Source organism: Stenella coeruleoalba, assembly GCF_951394435.1.
Source record: "Stenella coeruleoalba genome assembly, contig: scaffold_312, whole genome shotgun sequence".
NCBI classification, from domain to species: Eukaryota; Metazoa; Chordata; class Mammalia; order Artiodactyla; family Delphinidae; genus Stenella; species Stenella coeruleoalba.
The window spans coordinates 160,029-177,659 of record NW_027645907.1 but is presented as its reverse complement, the minus strand read 5'-3'; positions in this window follow the sequence as shown (position 1 = coordinate 177,659).

Sequence of the window (17,631 nt, the reverse complement as noted above, 5' to 3'; positions counted from 1 at the left end):
GAAACACCATACACTTCTCCCGAGTGTCTGTTGGCAATTTACATCCCGCCCATCAGCATAACAAGGCTCCCAGTTCTCCATGGCCTGTCCTGCCTTTCTGGATTTTACACTTTTTTCAGATGGCCCTTTTGACCGGGGGGAAGTGAGACTTCATTGTAGTGCAGATTTCCTTTGCAAGCTTGCTTGGTTGGCCAAAAAGTGTGTATGCGTTTTTTCCTGAATATATTCAGGAAAAAACGCATACGCCCTTTTTGGCCAAGTGCATCATTGTGGACGTTCTGCCTCTTTTCCTATGCTTTCAATGCAATTCCAGTCTACCTCCTGAAATCGGTTTCCTGCAATTCTGCCCCGCTTTCAAGTCCTCTTGGCAGCCTTACTTCAGTCTATTTTTGGACGATAGCTGTCATTTATAACTCTGCAGGTTTGTGAATTGCAGTGCCCCTGAGCTCCTTTCTTCAACTCGCTTTCTTGTGACCTGGCCGCAACACCACAGGATGGCTTCAGGCCCTAATCTGGTTCCGGCCCGGCATGCTGAGCCTTTGGTTAATTCCTCTTCCTGGTGGGAAATGAGAGTTAAATTTGCCCGTGCGGACACTTCCAGCTAGCCTCTCATTGGTTCTCGCTATTCCTGTTCATCTTCCGCAGAAATTGCAAACTGGGCCAAACAGGAGGTTAAAGGGACTGACTCTCCAAGTGGGGAGAGTGTTAGTAAAGCGTCTGGAATGTTGCACCCGAGTACCAGGGGAGGAAAACTGAGACATATTTGAACACGTCTCCCGATCACATGGTTGATCATACTCTAGGTTCCACATGCATGTTTTAGCTGAAGGAAGAATACCTTAAACCTGGGTAGTTGAAACCCGTGGAATGGGTACCATGCAATATGACTTCAAAGGGTCTTCATTTGCTCACCGAACCTCTCCAATCCTATCACTGCTGCGTTTATGCCCCTGTACACATGCTTGATTCTCTTTCGGAGACATAGCAATCCATAGGTTTTAAGATACTTACAAGTCAGGTACATTCTTAGGCGTTTAATATGCGGTGTTGAGTCCATTTTGTTGAGCAAGGAGTAGCTCTTGTCTATTCCATATTTGGCTTAAGGAACTTTATCTGTGCTCATTCCAATCTCTGGTTTATGCAGCACCCCAACTCACCTTTACCCTTAAGCAAGCATAAGTTGTTTTTCTAAATTTGAGACCCTGTTCTGTTCTGTAATTCAGTTCCTGTGTAGCCAAGTTTACATTCCGTGTATTACTGATATCTTATGATGTTTCTTTTTCTGTGTGACTTATTTCAGTTAGAATCATCATACCTGAATCCACTCATTGTGCTACTAAAGGCCTGATGACACAGATTTCATTGCTGAGTGATATTGCTTTGTAAGTAAATACCACAACTTTTTTATCCATTTTTCACTTTCTGCGATGTTGAACTTGTACTGTAAACGAGGTTCTTGTAAACAGAGCCGTTGGAAACTTTGGGGTTGCTGTGTCTTTTTGATTTTAAATTCCCTAAGCTATAGGACCATAAGTGGAAGTGCCCTAGGCTCTGTTGCTTTGTTTTTTAGATGTTTCAGGAAACACCATACACTTCTCCCGAGTGGTTGTTGGCAATTTACATCCCACCCTTCAGCATAACAAGGCTCCCAGTTCTCCATGGCCTGTCCTGCCTTTCTGGATTTTACACTTTTTTCAGATGGCCCTTTTGACAGGGGGGAAGTGAGACTTCATTGTAGTGCAGATTTCCTTTGCAAGCTTGCTTGGTTGGCCAAAAAGGGCGTATGCGTTTTTTCCTGAATATATTCAGGAAAAAACGCATACGCCCTTTTTGGCCAAGTGCATCATTGTGGACGTTCTGCCTCTTTTCCTATGCTTGCAATGCAATTCCAGTCTACCTCCTGAAATCGGTTTCCTGCAATTCTGCCCCGCTTTCAAGTCCTCTTGGCAGCCTTACTTCAGTCTATTTTTGGACGATAGCTGTCATTTATAACTCTGCAGGTTTGTGAATTACAGTGCCCCTGAGCTCCTTTCTTCAACTTGCTTTCTTGTGACCTGGCCGCAACACCGCAGGATGGCTTCAGGCCCTAATCTGGTTCCAGCACGGCACGCTGAGCCTCTGGTTATTTCCTCTTCCTGGTGGGAAATGAGAGTTAAATTTGCCCGTCCAGACACCTCCAGCTAGTCTCTCATTGGTTCTCGCTATTCCTGTTCATCTTCCTCAGAAATTGCAAACTGGGCCAAACAGGAGGTTAAAGGCGCTGACTCTCCAAGTGGGGAGAGTGTTAGTAAAGCGTCTGGAATGTTGCACCCGAGTACCAGTGGAGGAAAACTGAGACATATTTGAACACGTCTCCCGATCACATGGTTGATCATACTCTAGGTTCCACATGCATGTTTTAGCTGAAGGAAGAATACCTTAAACCTGGGTAGTTGAAACCCGTGGAATGGGTACCATGCAATATGACTTCAAAGGGTCTTCATTTGCTCACGAACCTGTCCAATCCTATCACTGCTGCGTTTATGCCCCTGAACACATGCTTGATTCTCTTTCGGAGACATAGCAATCCATAGGTTTTAAGATACTTACTAGTCAGGTACATTCTTAGGCGTTTAATATGCGGTGTTGAGTCCATTTCGTTGAGCAAGGAGTAGCTCTTGTCTATTCCATATTTGGCTTAAGGAACTTTATCTGTGCTCATTTCAATCTCTGGTTTTATGCAGCAACCCAACTCACCTTTCCCCTTAAGCAAGCATAAGTTGGTTTTCTAAATTTGAGAACCTTTTCTGTTTTGGAATTCAGTTCCTGTGTAGCCAAGTTTACATTCCGTGTATTACTGATATCTTATGATGTTTCTTTTTCTGTGTGACTTATTTCAGTTAGAATCATCGTACCTGAATCTACTCATTATGCTGCTACGGGCCTGATGACATAGATTTCATTGCTGAGTGATACTGCATTGTACGTAAGTACCACAAGTTCTTTATCCATTTTTCACTTTCTGCGATGTTGAACTTGTACTGTAAACGAGGTTCTTGTAAACAGAGGCGTCCCAAACTTTGGGGTGGCTGTGTCTTTTTGATTTTAATTTCCCTAAGCTATAGGACCATAAGTGGAAGTGCCCTAGGCTCTGTTGCTTTGTTTTTTAGATGTTTCAGGAAACACCATACACTTCTCCCGAGTGTCTGTTGGCAATTTACATCCCGCCCATCAGCATAACAAGGCTCCCAGTTCTCAATGGCCTGTTGCCTTTCTGGATTTTACACTTTTTTCAGAAGGCCCTTTTGACCGGGGGAAGTGAGACTTCATTGTAGTGCAGATTTCCTTTGCAAGCTTGCTTGGTTGGCCAAAAAGGGCGTATGCGTTTTTTCCTGAATATATTCAGGAAAAAACGCATACGCCCTTTTTGGCCAAGTGCATCATTGTGGACGTTCTGCCTCTTTTCCTATGCTTTCAATGCAATTCCAGTCTACCTCCTGAAATCGGTTTCCTGCAATTCTGCCCCGCTTTCAAGTCCTCTTGGCAGCCTTACTTCAGTCTATTTTTGGACGATAGCTGTCATTTATAACTCTGCAGGTTTGTGAATTACAGTGCCCCTGAGCTCCTTTCTTCAACTCGCTTTCTTTTGAGCTGGCCGCAACACCGCAGGATGGCTTCAGGCCCTAATCTGGTTCCGGCCCGGCACGCTGAGCCTTTGGTTAATTCCTCTTCCTGGTGGGAATTGAGAGTTAAATTTGCCCGTTCAGACACCTCCAGCTAGTCTCTCATTGGTTCTCGCTATTCCTGTTCATCTTCCGCAGAAATTGCAAACTGGGCCAAACAGGAGGTTAAAGGGACTGACTCTCCAAGTCGGGAGAGTGTTAGTAAAGCGTCTGGAATATTGCACCCGAGTACCAGGGGAGGAAAACTGAGACATATTTGAACACGTCTCCCAATCACATGGTTGATCATACTCTGGGTTCCACATGCATATTTTAGCTGAAGGAAGAATACCTTAAACCTGGAGAGTTGAGACCCGTGGAATGGGTACCATGCAATATGACTTCAAAGGGTCTTCATTTGCTCACCGAACCTCTCCAATCCTATCACTGCTGCATTTATGCCCCTGTACACATGCTTGATTCTCTTTTGGAGACATAGCAATCCATAAGTTTTACAATACTTACTAGTCAGGTACATTCTTAGGCGTTTAATATGCGGTGTTGAGTCCATTTCGTTGAGCAAGGAGTAGCTCTTGTCTATTCCATATTTGACTTAAGGAACTTTATCTGTGCTCATTTCAATCTCTGGTTTTATGCAGCACCACAACTCACCTTTCCCCTTAAGCAAGCATAAGTTGGTTTTCTAAATTTGAGACCCTGTTCTGTTCTGTAATTCAGTTCCTGTGTAGCCAAGTTTCCATTCCGTGTATTACTGATATCTTATGATGTTTCTTTTTCTGTGTGACTTATTTCAGTTAGAATCATCATACCTGAATCCACTCATTGTGATGCTAAGGGCCTGATGACATAGATTTCATTGCTGAGTGATATTGCTTTGTAAGTAAATACCACAACTTCTTTATCCATTTTTCACTTTCTGCGATGTTGAACTTGTACTGTAAACGAGGTTCTTGTAAACAGAGGCGTCCCAAACTTTGGGGTGGCTGTGTCTTTTTGATTTTAATTTCCCTAAGCTATAGGACCATAAGTGGCAGTGCCCTAGGCTCCGTTGCTTTGTTTTTTAGATGTTTCAGGAAACACCATACACTTCTCCCGAGTGTCTGTTGGCAATTTACATCCCGCCCATCAGCATAACAAGGCTCCCAGTTCTCCATGGCCTGTCCTGCCTTTCTGGATTTTACACTTTTTTCAGATGGCCCTTTTGACCGGGGGGAAGTGAGACTTCATTGTAGTGCAGATTTCCTTTGCAAGCTTGCTTGGTTGGCCAAAAAGTGTGTATGCGTTTTTTCCTGAATATATTCAGGAAAAAACGCATACGCCCTTTTTGGCCAAGTGCATCATTGTGGACGTTCTGCCTCTTTTCCTATGCTTTCAATGCAATTCCAGTCTACCTCCTGAAATCGGTTTCCTGCAATTCTGCCCCGCTTTCAAGTCCTCTTGGCAGCCTTACTTCAGTCTATTTTTGGACGATAGCTGTCATTTATAACTCTGCAGGTTTGTGAATTGCAGTGCCCCTGAGCTCCTTTCTTCAACTCGCTTTCTTGTGACCTGGCCGCAACACCGCAGGATGGCTAAAGGCCCTAATCTGGTTCCGGCCCGGCATGCTGAGCCTTTGGTTAATTCCTCTTCCTGGTGGGAAATGAGAGTTAAATTTGCCCGTGCGGACACTTCCAGCTAGCCTCTCATTGGTTCTCGCTATTCCTGTTCATCTTCCGCAGAAATTGCAAACTGGGCCAAACAGGAGGTTAAAGGGACTGACTCTCCAAGTGGGGAGAGTGTTAGTAAAGCGTCTGGAATGTTGCACCCGAGTACCAGGGGAGGAAAACTGAGACATATTTGAACACGTCTCCCGATCACATGGTTGATCATACTCTAGGTTCCACATGCATGTTTTAGCTGAAGGAAGAATACCTTAAACCTGGGTAGTTGAAACCCGTGGAATGGGTACCATGCAATATGACTTCAAAGGGTCTTCATTTGCTCACCGAACCTCTCCAATCCTATCACTGCTGCGTTTATGCCCCTGTACACATGCTTGATTCTCTTTCGGAGACATAGCAATCCATAGGTTTTAAGATACTTACAAGTCAGGTACATTCTTAGGCGTTTAATATGCGGTGTTGAGTCCATTTTGTTGAGCAAGGAGTAGCTCTTGTCTATTCCATATTTGGCTTAAGGAACTTTATCTGTGCTCATTCCAATCTCTGGTTTTATGCAGCACCCCAACTCACCTTTACCCTTAAGCAAGCATAAGTTGTTTTTCTAAATTTGAGACCCTGTTCTGTTCTGTAATTCAGTTCCTGTGTAGCCAAGTTTACATTCCGTGTATTACTGATATCTTATGATGTTTCTTTTTCTGTGTGACTTATTTCAGTTAGAATCATCATACCTGAATCCACTCATTGTGCTGCTAAGGTCCTGATGACATAGATTTCATTGCTGAGTGATATTGCTTTGTAAGTGAATACCACAACTTCTTTATCCATTTTTCACTTTCTGCGATGTTGAACTTGTACTGTAAACGAGGTTCTTGTAAACAGAGCCGTTCCAAACTTTGGGGTGGCTGTGTCTTTTTGATTTTAATTTCCCTAAGCTATAGGACCATAAGTGGAAGTGCCCTAGGCTCTGTTGCTTTGTTTTTTAGATGTTTCAGGAAACACCATACACTTCTCCCAAGTGTCTGTTGGCAATTTACATCCCGCCCATCAGCATAACAAGGCTCCCAGTTCTCTATGGCCTGTTGCCTTTCTGGATTTTACACTTTTTTCAGATGGCCCTTTTGACCGGGGGGAAGTGAGACTTCATTGTAGTGCAGATTTCCTTTGCAAGCTTGCTTGGTTGGCCAAAAAGGGCGTATGCGTTTTTTCCTGAATATATTCAGGAAAAAACGCATACGCCCTTTTTGGCCAAGTGCATCATTGTGGACGTTCTGCCTCTTTTCCTATGCTTTCAATGCAATTCCAGTCTACCTCCTGAAATCGGTTTCCTGCAATTCTGCCCCGCTTTCAAGTCCTCTTGGCAGCCTTACTTCAGTCTATTTTTGGATGATAGCTGTCATTTATAACTCTGCAGGTTTGTGAATTACAGTGCCCCTGAGCTCCTTTCTTCAACTCGCTTTCTTGTGACCTGGCCGCAACACCGCAGGATGGCTTCAGGCCCTAATCTGGTTCCGGCACGGCACGCTGAGCCTTTCATTATTTCCTTTTCCTGGTGGGAAATGAGAGTTAAATTTGCCCGTCCAGACACCTCCAGCTAGCCTCTCATTGGTTCTCGGTATTCCTGTTCATCTTCCGCAGAAATTGCAAACTGGGCCAAACAGGAGGTTAAAGGCGCTGACTCTCCAAGTGGGGAGAGTGTTAGTAAAGCGTCTGGAATGTTGCACCCGAGTACCAGGGGAGGAAAACTGAGACATATTTGAACACGTCTCCCGTTCACATGGTTGATCATACTTGGGTTCCACATGCATGTTTTAGCTGAAGGAAGAATACCTTAAACCTGGAGAGTTGAGACCCGTGTAATGGGTACCATGCAATATGACTTCAAAGGGTCTTCATTTGCTCACCGAACCTCTCCAATCCTATCACTGCTGCGTTTATGCCCCTGTACACATGCTTGATTCTCTTTCGGAGACATAGCAATCCATAGGTTTTACGATACTTACTAGTCAGGTACATTCTTAGGCGTTTAATATGCGGTGTTGAGTCCATTTCGTTGAGCAAGGAGTAGCTCTTGTCTATTCCATATTTGACTTAAGGAACTTTATCTGTGCTCATTTCAATCTCTGGTTTTATGCAGCACCCCAACTCACCTTTACCCTTAAGCAAGCATAAGTTGGTTTTCTAAATTTGAGACCCTGTTCTCTTCTGTAATTCAGTTCCTGTGTAGCCAAGTTTCCATTCCGTGTATTACTGATATCTTATGATGTTTTTTTTCTGTGTGACTTATTTCAGTTAGAATCATCATACCTGAATCCACTCATTGTGATGCTAAGGGCCTGATGATATAGATTTCATTGCTGAGTGATATTGCTTTGTAAGTAAATACCACAACTTCTTTATCCATTTTTCACTTTCTGCGATGTTGAACTTGTACTGTAAACGAGGTTCTTGTAAACAGAGGCGTCCCAAACTTTGGGGTGGCTGTGTCTTTTTGATTTTAATTTCCCTAGCTATAAGACCATAAGTGGCAGTGCCCTAGGCTCTGTTGCTTTGTTTTTTAGATGTTTCAGGAAACACCATACATTTCTCCCGAGTGTCTGTTGGCGATTTACATCCCGCCCATCAGCATAACAAGGCTCCCAGTTCTCCATGGCCTGTCCTGCCTTTCTGGATTTTACACTTTTTTCAGATGGCCGTTTTGACCGGGGGGAAGTGAGACTTCATTGTAGTGCAGATTTCCTTTGCAAGCTTGCTTGGTTGGCCAAAAAGGGCGTATGCGTTTTTTCCTGAATATATTCAGGAAAAAACGCATACGCCCTTTTTGGCCAAGTGCATCATTGTGGACGTTCTGCCTCTTTTCCTATGCTTTCAATGCAATTCCAGTCTACCTCCTGAAATCGGTTTCCTGCAATTCTGCCCCGCTTTCAAGTCCTCTTGGCAGCCTTACTTCAGTCTATTTTTGGACGATAGCTGTCATTTATAACTCTGCAGGTTTGTGAATTACAGTGCCCCTGAGCTCCTTTCTTCAACTCGCTTTCTTGTGACCTGGCCGCAACACCGCAGGATGGCTTCAGGCCCTAATCTGGTTCCGGCCCGGCATGCTGAGCCTTTGGTTAATTCCTCTTCCTGGTGGGAAATGAGAGTTAAATTTGCCCGTCCAGACACCTCCAGCTAGCCTCTCATTGGTTCTCGCTATTCCTGTTCATCTTCCGCAGAAATTGCAAACTGGGCCAAACAGGAGGTTAAAGGGACTGACTCTCCAAGTGGGGAGAGTGTTAGGAAAGCGTCTGGAATGTTGCACCCGAGTACCAGGGGAGGAAAACTGAGACATATTTGAACACGTCTCCCGATCACATGGTTGATCATACTCTAGGTTCCACATGCATGTTTTAGCTGAAGGAAGAATACCTTAAACCTGGAGAGTTGAGACCCGTGTAATGGGTACCATGCAATATGACTTCAAAGGGTCTTCATTTGCTCACCGAACCTCTCCAATCCTATCACTGCTGCGTTTATGCCCCTGTACACACGCTTGATTCTCTTTTGGAGACATAGCAATCCATAGGTTTTAAGATACTTACTAGTCAGGTACATTCTTAGGCGTTTAATATGGGGTGTTGAGTCCATTTCGTTGAGCAAGGAGTAGCTCTTGTCTATTCCATATTTGGCTTAAGGAACTTTATCTGTGCTCATTTCAATCTCTGGTTTTATGCAGCACCCCAACTCACCTTTACCCTTAAGCAAGCATAAGTTGGTTTTCTAAATTTGAGACCCTCTTCTGTTTTGAAATTCAGTTCCTGTGTAGCCAAGTTTACATTCCGTGTATTAGTGATATCTTATGATGTTTCTTTTTCTGTGTGACTTATTTCAGTTAGAATCATCGTACCTGAATCCACTCATTGTGCTGCTAAGGGCCTGATGACACAGATTTCATTGCTGAGTGATATTGCTTTGTAAGTAAATACCACAACTTCTTTATCCATTTTTCACTTTCTGCGATGTTGAACTTGTACTGTAAACGAGGTTCTTGTAAACAGATCCGTTCCAAACTTTGGGGTGGCTGTGTCTTTTTGATTTTAATTTCCCTAAGCTATAGGACCATAAGTGGAAGTGCCCTAGGTTCTGTTGCTTTGTTTTTTACATGTTTCAGGAAACACCATACACTTCTCCCGAGTGGTTGTTGGCAATTTACATCCCGCCCATCAGCATAACAAGGCTCCCAGTTCTCCATGGCCTGTCTTGTCTTTCTGGATTTTACACTTTTTTCAGATGGCCCTTTTGACCGGGGGGAAGTGAGACTTCATTGTAGTGCAGATTTCCTTTGCAAGCTTGCTTGGTTGGCCAAAAAGGGCGTATGCGTTTTTTCCTGAATATATTCAGGAAAAAACGCATACGCCCTTTTTGGCCAAGTGCATCATTGTGGACGTTCTGCCTCTTTTCCTATGCTTTCAATGCAATTCCAGTCTACCTCCTGAAATCGGTTTCCTGCAATTCTGCCCCGCTTTCAAGTCCTCTTGGCAGCCTTACTTCAGTCTATTTTTGGACGATAGCTGTCATTTATAACTCTGCAGGTTTGTGAATTACAGTGCCCCTGAGCTCCTTTCTTCAACTCGCTTTCTTGTGACCTGGCCGCAACACCGCAGGATGGCTTCAGGCCCTAATCTGGTTCCGGTACGGCACACTGAGCCTTTGGTTATTTCCTCTTCCTGGTGGGAAATGAGTGTTAAATTTGCCCGTCCAGACACCTCCAGCTAGCCTCTCATTGGTTCTCGCTATTCCTGTTCATCTTCCGCAGAAATTGCAAACTGGGCCAAACAGGAGGTTAAAGGCGCTGACTCTCCAAGTGGGGAGAGTGTTAGTAAAGCGTCTGGAATGTTGCACCCGAGTACCAGGGGAGGAAAACTGAGACATATTTGAACACGTCTCCCGTTCACATGGTTGATCATACTTGGGTTCCACATGCATGTTTTAGCTGAAGGAAGAATACCTAAAACCTGGGTAGTTGAAACCCGTGTAATGGGTACCATGCAATATGACTTCAAAGGGTCTTCATTTGCTCACCGAACCTCTCCAATCCTATCACTGCTGCGTTTATGCCCCTGTACACATGCTTGATTCTGTTTCGGAGACATAGCAATCCATAGGTTTTAAGATACTTACTAGTCAGGTACATTCTTAGGCGTTTACTATGGGGTGTTGAGTCCATTTCGTTGAGCAAGTAGTAGCTCTTGTCTATTCCATATTTGGCTTAAGGAACTTTATCTGTGCTCATTTCAATCTCTGGTTTTATGCAGCACCCCAACTCACCTTTCCCCTTAAGCAAGCATAAGTTGGTTTTCTAAATTTGAGACCCTGTTCTGTTTTGGAATGCAGTTCCTGTGTAGCCAAGTTTACATTCCGTGTATTAGTGATATCTTATGATGTTTCTTTTTCTGTGTGACATACTTCAGTTAGAATCATCATACCTGAATCCACTCATTGTGCTGCTACGGGCCAGATGACACAGATTTCATTGCTGAGTGATATTGCTTTGTAAGTAAATACCACAACTTCTTTATCCATTTTTCACTTTCTGCGATGTTGAACTTGTACTGTAAACGAGGTTCTTGTAAACAGAGCCGTTCGAAAGTTTGGGGTGGCTGTGTCTTTTTGGTTTTAATTTCCCTAAGCTATAGGACCATAAGTGGAAGTGCCCTAGGTTCTGTTGCTTTGTTTTTTAGATGTTTCAGGAAACACCATACACTTCTCCCGAGTGGTTGTTGGCAATTTACATCCCGCCCATCAGCATAACAAGGCTCCCAGTTCTCCATGGCCTGTCCTGCCTTTCTGGATTTTACACTTTTTTCAGATGGCCCTTTTGACCGGGGGGAAGTGAGACTTCATTGTAGTGCAGATTTCCTTTGCAAGCTTGCTTGGTTGGCCAAAAAGGGCGTATGCGTTTTTTCCTGAATATATTCAGGAAAAAACGCATACGCCCTTTTTGGCCAAGTGCATCATTGTGGACGTTCTGCCTCTTTTCCTATGCTTTCAATGCAATTCCAGTCTACCTCCTGAAATCGGTTTCCTGCAATTCTGCCCCGCTTTCAAGTCCTCTTGGCAGCCTTACTTCAGTCTATTTTTGGACGATAGCTGTCATTTATAACTCTGCAGGTTTGTGAATTACAGTGCCCCTGAGCTCCTTTCTTCAACTCGCTTTCTTTTGAGCTTACCGCAACACCGCAGGATGGCTTCAGGCCCTAATCTGGTTCCGGTACGGCACGCTGAGCCTTTGGTTATTTCCTCTTCCTGGTGGGAAATGAGAGTTAAATTTGCCCGTCCAGACACCTCGAGCTAGCCTCTCATTGGTTCTCGCAATTCCTGTTCATCTTCCGCAGAAATTGCAAACTGGGCCAAACAGGAGGTTAAAGGCGCTGACTCTCCAAGTGGGGAGAGTGTTAGTAAAGCATCTGGAATGTTGCACCCGAGTACCAGGGGAGGAAAACTGAGACATATTTGAACACGTCTCCCGTTCACATGGTTGATCATACTTGGGTTCCACATGCATGTTTTAGCTGAAGGAAGAATACCTTAAACCTGGAGAGTTGAGACCCGTGTAATGGGTACCATGCAATATGACTTCAAAGGGTCTTCATTTGCTCACCGAACCTCTCCAGTCCTATCACTGCTGCGTTTATGCCCCTGTACACACGCTTGATTCTCTTTTGGAGACATAGCAATCCATAGGTTTTTAGATACTTACTAGTCAGGTACATTCTTAGGCGTTTAATATGGGGTGTTGAGTCCATTTCGTTGAGCAAGGAGTAGCTCTTGTCTATTCCATATTTGGCTTAAGGAACTTTATCTGTGCTCATTTCAATCTTTGGTTTTATGTAGCACCCCAACTCACCTTTACCCTTAAGCAAGCATAAGTTGGTTTTCTAAATTTGAGACACTGTTCTGTTTTGCAATTCAGTTCCTGTGTAGCCAAGTTTACATTCCGTGTATTAGTGATATCTTATGATGTTTCTTTTTCTGTGTGACTTATTTCAGTTAGAATCATCGTACCTGAATCCACTCATTGTGCTGCTAAGGGCCTGATGACACAGATTTCATTGCTGAGTGATATTGCTTTGTAAGTAAATACCACAACTTCTTTATCCATTTTTCACTTTCTGCGATGTTGAACTTGTACTGTAAACGAGGTTCTTGTAAACAGAGCCGTTCCAAACTTTGGGGTGGCTGTGTCTTTTTGATTTTAATTTCCCTAAGCTATAGGACCATAAGTGGAAGTGCCCTAGGTTCTGTTGCTTTGTTTTTTACATGTTTCAGGAAACACCATACACTTCTCCCGAGTGGTTGTTGGCAATTTACATCCCGCCCATCAGCATAACAAGGCTCCCAGTTCTCCATGGCCTGTCTTGTCTTTCTGGATTTTACACTTTTTTCAGATGGCCCTTTTGACCGGGGGGAAGTGAGACTTCATTGTAGTGCAGATTTCCTTTGCAAGCTTGCTTGGTTGGCCAAAAAGGGCGTATGCGTTTTTTCCTGAATATATTCAGGAAAAAACGCATACGCCCTTTTTGGCCAAGTGCATCATTGTGGACGTTCTGCCTCTTTTCCTATGCTTTCAATGCAATTCCAGTCTACCTCCTGAAATCGGTTTCCTGCAATTCTGGCCCGCTTTCAAGTCCTCTTGGCAGCCTTACTTCAGTCTATTTTTGGACGATAGCTGTCATTTATAAGTCTGCAGGTTTGTGAAATACAGTGCCCCTGAGCTCCTTTCTTCAACTCGCTTTCTTGTGACCTGGCCGCAACACCGCAGGATGGCTTCAGGCCCTAATCTGGTTCTGGCACGGCACGCTGAGCCTTTGGTTAATTCCTCTTCCTGGTGGGAAATGAGAGTTAAATTTGCCCGTCCAGACACCTCGAGCTAGTCTCTCATTGGTTCTCGCTATTCCTGTTCATCTTCCGCAGAAATTGCAAACTGGGCCAAACAGGAGGTTAAAGGGACTGACTCTCCAAGTCGGGAGAGTGTTAGTAAAGCGTCTGGAATGTTGCACCCGAGTACCAGGGGAGGAAAACTGAGACATATTTGAACACGTCTCCCGATCACATGGTTGATAATACTCTAGGTTCCACATGCATGTTTTAGCTGAAGGAAGAATACCTTAAACCTGGAGAGTTGAGACCCGTGTAATGCGTACCATGCAATATGACTTCAAAGGGTCTTCATTTGCTCACCGCACCTCTCCAATCCTATCACTGCTGCGTTTATGCCCCTGTACACATGCTTGATTCTCTTTTGGAGACATAGCAATCCATAGGTTTTCCGATACTTACTAGTCAGGTACATTCTTAGGCGTTTAATATGCGGTGTTGAGTCCATTTCGTTGAGCAAGGAGTAGCTCTTGTCTATTCCATATTTGACTTAAGGAACTTTATCTGTGCTCATTTCAATCTCTGGTTTTATGCAGCACCCCAACTCACCTTTACCCTTAAGCAAGCATAAGTTGGTTTTCTAAATTTGAGACCCTGTTCTGTTCTGTAATTCAGTTCCTGTGTAGCCATGTTTACATTCCGTGTATTACTGATATCTTATGATGTTTCTTTTCTGTGTGACTTATTTCAGTTAGAATCATCATACTTGAATCCACTCATTGTGCTGCTACGGGCCTGATGACACAGATTTCATTGCTGAGTGATATTGCTTTGTAAGTAAATACCACAACTTCTTTATCCATTTTTCACTTTCTGCGATGTTGAACTTGTACTGTAAACGAGGTTCTTGTAAACAGAGCCGTTCGAAAGTTTGGGGTGGCTGTGTCTTTTTGATTTTAATTTCCCTAAGCTATAGGACCATAAGTGGCAGTGCCCTAGGCTCTGTTGCTTTGTTTTTTAGATGTTTCAGGAAACACCATACACTTCTCCCGAGTGTCTGTTGGCAATTTACATCCCGCCCATCAGCATAACAAGGCTCCCAGTTCTCCATGGCCTGTCCTGCCTTTCTGGATTTTACACTTTTTTCAGATGGCCCTTTTGACCGGGGGGAAGTGAGACTTCATTGTAGTGCAGATTTCCTTTGCAAGCTTGCTTGGTTGGCCAAAAAGGGCGTATGCGTTTTTTCCTGAATATATTCAGGAAAAAACGCATACGCCCTTTTTGGCCAAGGTCATCATTGTGGACGTTCTGCCTCTTTTCCTATGCTTTCAATGCAATTCCAGTCTACCTCCTGAAATCGGTTTCCTGCAATTCTGCCCCGCTTTCAAGTCCTCTTGGCAGCCTTACTTCAGTCTATTTTTGGACGATAGCTGTCATTTATAACTCTGCAGGTTTGTGAATTACAGTGCCCCTGAGCTCCTTTCTTCAACTTGCTTTCTTGTGACCTGGCCGCAACACCGCAGGATGGCTTCAGGCCCTAATCTGGTTCCGGCACGGCACGCTGAGCCTTTGGTTATTTCCTCTTCCTGGTGGGAAATGAGAGTTAAATTTGCCCGTCCAGACACCTCCAGCTAGTCTCTCATTGGTTCTCGCTATTCCTGTTCATCTTCCGCAGAAATTGCAAACTGGGCCAAACAGGAGGTTAAAGGGACTGACTCTCCAAGTCGGGAGAGTGTTAGTAAAGCGTCTGGAATGTTGCACCCGAGTACCAGGGTACTAAAACTGACATATTTGAACACGTCTCCCGATCACATGGTTGATCATACTCTAGGTTCCACATGCATGTTTTAGCTGAAGGAAGAATACCTGAAACCTGGGTAGTTGAAACCCGTGGAATGGGTACCATGCAATATGACTTCAAAGGGTCTTCATTTGCTCACCGAACCTCTCCAATCCTATCACTGCTGCGTTTATGCCCCTGTACACATGCTTGATTCTCTTTCGGAGACATAGCAATCCATAGGTTTTAAGATACTTACTAGTCAGGTATATTCTTAGGCGTTTAATATGCGGTGTTGAGTCCATTTCGTTGAGCAAGGAGTAGCTCTTGTCTATTCCATATTTGACTTAAGGAACTTTATCTGTGCTCATTTCAATCTCTGGTCTTATGCAGCACCCCAACTCACCTTTACCCTTAAGCAAGCATAAGTTGGTTTTCTAAATTTGAGTCCCTGTTCTGTTCTGTAATTCAGTTCCTGTGTAGCCAAGTTTACATTCCGTGTATTACTGATATCTTATGATGTTTCTTTTTCTGTGTGACTTACTTCAGTTAGATTCATCATACCTGAATCCACTCATTGTGCTGCTACGGGCCTGATGACACAGATTTCATTGCTGAGTGATATTGCTTTGTAAGTAAATACCACAACTTCTTTATCCATTTTTCACTTTCTGCGATGTTGAACTTGTACTGTAAACGAGGTTCTTGTAAACAGAGCCGTTCGAAAGTTTGGGGTGGCTGTGTCTTTTTGGTTTTAATTTCCCTAAGCTATAGGACCATAAGTGGAAGTGCCCTAGGTTCTGTTGCTTTGTTTTTTAGATGTTTCAGGAAACACCATACACTTCTCCCGAGTGGTTGTTGGCAATTTACATCCCGCCCATCAGCATAACAAGGCTCCCAGTTCTCCATGTCCTGTCCTGCCTTTCTGGATTTTACACTTTTTTCAGATGGCCCTTTTGACCGGGGGGAAGTGAGACTTCATTGTAGTGCAGATTTCCTTTGCAAGCTTGCTTGGTTGGCCAAAAAGGGCGTATGCGTTTTTTCCTGAATATATTCAGGAAAAAACGCATACGCCCTTTTTGGCCAAGTGCATCATTGTGGACGTTCTGCCTCTTTTCCTATGCTTTCAATGCAATTCCAGTCTACCTCCTGAAATCGGTTTCCTGCAATTCTGCCCCGCTTTCAAGTCCTCTTGGCAGCCTTACTTCAGTCTATTTTTGGACGATAGCTGTCATTTATAACTCTGCAGGTTTGTGAATTACAGTGCCCCTGAGCTCCTTTCTTCAACTCGCTTTCTTTTGAGCTTACCGCAACACCGTAGGATGGCTTCAGGCCCTAATCTGGTTCCGGCACGGCACGCTGAGCCTTTGGTTATTTCCTCTTCCTGGTGGGAAATGAGAGTTAAATTTGCCCGTCCAGACACCTCCAGCTAGCCTCTCATTGGTTCTCGCAATTCCTGTTCATCTTCCGCAGAAATTGCAAACTGGGCCAAACAGGAGGTTAAAGGCGCTGACTCTCCAAGTGGGGAGAGTGTTAGTAAAGCGTCTGGAATGTTGCACCCGAGTACCAGGGGAGGAAAACTGAGACATATTTGAAATCGTCTCCCGTTCACATGGTTGATCATACTTGGGTTCCACATGCATGTTTTAGCTGAAGGAAGAATACCTTAAACCTGGAGAGTTGAGACCCGTGTAATGGGTACCATGCAATATGACTTCAAAGGGTCTTCATTTGCTCACCGAACCTCTCCAGTCCTATCACTGCTGCGTTTATGCCCCTGTACACACGCTTGATTCTCTTTTGGAGACTTAGCAATCCATAGGTTTTTAGATACTTACTAGTCAGGTACATTCTTAGGCGTTTAATATAGGGTGTTGAGTCCATTTCGTTGAGCAAGGAGTAGCTCTTGTCTATTCCATATTTGGCTTAAGGAACTTTATCTGTGCTCATTTCAATCTTTGGTTTTATGTAGCACCCCAACTCACCTTTACCCTTAAGCAAGCATAAGTTGGTTTTCTAAATTTGAGACACTGTTCTGTTTTGCAATTCAGTTCCTGTGTAGCCAAGTTTACATTCCGTGTATTAGTGATATCTTATGATGTTTCTTTTTCTGTGTGACTTATTTCAGTTAGAATCATCGTACCTGAATCCACTCATTGTGCTGCTAAGGGCCTGATGACACAGATTTCATTGCTGAGTGATATTGCTTTGTAAGTAAATACCACAACTTCTTTATCCATTTTTCACTTTCTGCGATGTTGAACTTGTACTGTAAACGAGGTTCTTGTAAACAGAGCCGTTCCAAACTTTGGGGTGGCTGTGTCTTTTTGATTTTAATTTCCCTAAGCTATAGGACCATAAGTGGAAGTGCCCTAGGTTCTGTTGCTTTGTTTTTTACATGTTTCAGGAAACACCATACACTTCTCCCGAGTGGTTGTTGGCAATTTACATCCCGCCCATCAGCATAACAAGGCTCCCAGTTCTCCATGGCCTGTCTTGTCTTTCTGGATTTTACACTTTTTTCAGATGGCCCTTTTGACCGGGGGGAAGTGAGACTTCATTGTAGTGCAGATTTCCTTTGCAAGCTTGCTTGGTTGGCCAAAAAGGGCGTATGCGTTTTTTCCTGAATATATTCAGGAAAAAACGCATACGCCCTTTTTGGCCAAGTGCATCA